Here is a 3,347-nt window from a genome sequence, read left to right on the forward strand (position 1 = left end):
ATTAGCATAGAGTGTTATATTAGTTTCAGGTATACAATCTAATGTTTCAACAATTATATATATTACTCAGGACTCATCATGATATAGGTGCTTTTAATCTCCTTTATCTATTTTGGCCATCACCCCCAACCACCTCCTGTCTGGCAACCATCAGTTTATTCTCTGTATTTAAGAGTCTGGTTTTTGTTGTTGTTCATCTCTTTCTTTTCTTTGTGGTTTCTTAAATTTCACTTATGAGTGAAATCACATGATATTTGTCTGACTTATTTCACTTAGCATTATACCCTGTAGGTCAACCCATGTTGTTGCAAATAGCAAGAGCTCATTCTTTTTTTATGGCTGACTAATATTCCATTGTATATATACACTACATCTTCTTTATCCATTCATCTATGGATGGACGCTTGGGTTGTTTCCATATCTTGGCTATTGTAAATAATGCTTCAATAAAATAGGGGTCCATATATCTTTTCAAAATAGTGTTTTTGTTTTCTTTGGTTAAATACCCAGTAGTGAAATTACTGGATCATATGGTACCTCTTAACTTTATGTTATTACATATGTAATTTTAAAAAATATGCATATAATTATCTTTAGAATTAATTGACTTCTGGATATTAATTTTGTATCCAGCTATTTGAAAAGGTCTCTTACAAATTCCAATAATTTATTTACTGATTATCTGAGATTTTCTATATACACAGTTATATCATATTCAGATAATGAGTTTTGTTTCTTCCTTTCCAATCTTTATCTCTTTTCTTATTCTTATTTTCTTCCACTACCTAGGACTTTTAATGGAAGGTAAAACAGGAGTTGCATCATGTTCCTGTTCTCAAAGGGACAGTTTTTATTATTTCTCTTTTTGGTATGTTGTTTTCTATAGGTTGTTTTGTAGATACCCTTCAATAAATCAAAGAAATTCCCTTATTGTCTTACTTATATTGATAGTCATAACTTAAAAAAATCTATTGATGTAGATGAATTATATTAATTGATATTCTAATATTAAACTAATTTTGAATACCTAGGATAAACCCAATTTGGCCATGATGTATTATTCATTTTGGGTATTGGATATAATTTGCTAAATTTCTTCTGGATTTTTGCCGGTAATTTTCTTTTCTCATGCTGTCATTGTCAGAATTTAGTATTAAGGTTATGCTTAGGGATTTAGGGATATTGCCTCTTTTATTATTTATGGATAAATTTACATATAATTTACATTATTTCTTCCTTGAATGGTCAGCAAAACCCACTGGTTAAATCATCTGGGCCTGGGTTTTCTTTGTGGGCATATTTTTTTTATTACTATTCCCATTTATTTACTGCTTACAGAACTATTCATTTCTCTAATTTCTTCTTGATTCTGTTTTAGCAAGTTATATTTTTCTAGAAATTTGTTTCATCTAAATCTTCAAACAAGTTATTACAAAGTTGTTGAACTACACTCTTGATCTGTTTGTTAGTTATTTCAATGAATCAACTTTTGGCTTTCTTAATCATCTATTTTATAAATTATTTTCTATTTCAAAAATTGATGCTCTTATCTTTATTAGTATCTTTATAAGGTTATTTTGATCTTTATTAATATCTTTACTCTTATGAGCTTATTTTGATCTTCTTTTGCCCATTAAGTTTTTTTTTTTTCTTTTTGATAGACATATTCAAGGCTACGTTTTTCTTTAAGTACTGTTGGCTGTATGCCATAAGTTTTAATAGTGATTTTGTTATTGTACACTTATGATGTTCTAATTTGTATTTTGATTTTATTTGGCCATGAGTTTCATATGTATATCCATAAGATATCCTCTGTGTGTATGTATATATATCCTATATTATTTTAATCATTTGAAATTTGTTTTAATTCACTTTATAGTCTTGTATATCTTTGTAAATATATATAGTGAGATTAAAAATAATGTGTATTTTTGCCATCAATGGATACAGTATTCTGTATATTTCCAATAGGTCAGATTTGTTACTCATCTTGTTAAAATCTTTTCTATCTGTCCTGATTTTTAAAATCTGTCTAATCTGTCAATCTCTGAAAGAGGTGTGTTAAAGTACCCCATTATGATCATAGATATGTCTATGTTTCTTTGTAGTTCTGTCCATTTTTGCTTTATATATTTTAAAGCTGTGTTATTAGATGTATAGAATTTTATTACACTTTTTGTTAAATTGAAACTTTTACTATACGGAGTTTTCCTCTTTAGTAACACCTTTGAATTAAAGTCTTTACATACTGAATATTAAGAATAATATTTCGGTTAATATTTGCATAGCATTACTTTTGGCTTTTGCTTTTGCTTTTCTGTTCCTTTGTGTTTTAGATATGACACTTATCAACAACATGCAGCTAATTTAGTTTTAGTATTTTTAATCTAGTCTGATAACCTTTTTATTTCAAATGCAGCTATAGAAACTAAAATCGCTAATATATCTGAATTAGAAACTATCATTGTGTAATGTTTTCTATTTAGCATGCCTATTTTATGTTTTTTTTCTTTTATTTCTTATTGGACTGACATTTCTTAAGTCATTTTATTTTTTCTCCTCTTCTACTGTAGAAGATACACAATCTGTTTCTATTTATATGTAGTATGTGTCCTACTAAGATGTACACTTTGCTTTTCAAAGTCTTTTTATTTCCAGAAGTTATATTTGGTTCTTTTTCAAGTCTCCTATTTTACTATTCATAATATTCTGTTCTCTGCAGATGTTTTAAGCTCTTTTTTTCGTAGAGATTATAGATATTTCTTTTTTTAAAAAATATTTTATTTATCTATTTGACACAGAGAGAGACAGCCAGTGAGAGAGGGAACACAGCAGGGGGAGTGGGAGAGGAAGAAGCATGCTCCCAGCGTACGAGCCTGATGTGGGGCTCGATCCCAGAACACTGGGATCACGCCTTGAGCTGAAGGCAGATGCCTAACGACTGAGCCACCAGGTGCCCTGAGATTATAGATATTTCATCCTTTGTGTCTGATAGGAAATATATTTTGAATTGTATTAATCCCAAGCCAGGGAACCTCAAATTTTAGAGGTATCCCTCTAATGGGAAAGCCCACAATGGAGATAGAATAGAAATGGTCAGAGGTGTAGTATAACCAGGGTGATAACATGGGGTTCAAGGACTTTCAGAGGAGGAGGTTGTGGTCAGTGTTGGTTTATGTTTTTTCCAGGCAGTTACAACAGAGTAAGAGAGAGGCAAGTGTGTTGAAGACACATACCAGAGAATGATTTTAATGACATTAATTATGAACTATGTATGTAACTCAAGTAGGGCAAGAAAGGAAGTACAAACTTGAAGGTGATAATGGGCAATTTAAAGGTGGTAGGAT

Source organism: Ursus maritimus, assembly GCF_017311325.1.
Source record: "Ursus maritimus isolate PB19 chromosome X unlocalized genomic scaffold, ASM1731132v1 scaffold_X1, whole genome shotgun sequence".
Taxonomy (NCBI): Eukaryota; Metazoa; Chordata; class Mammalia; order Carnivora; family Ursidae; genus Ursus; species Ursus maritimus.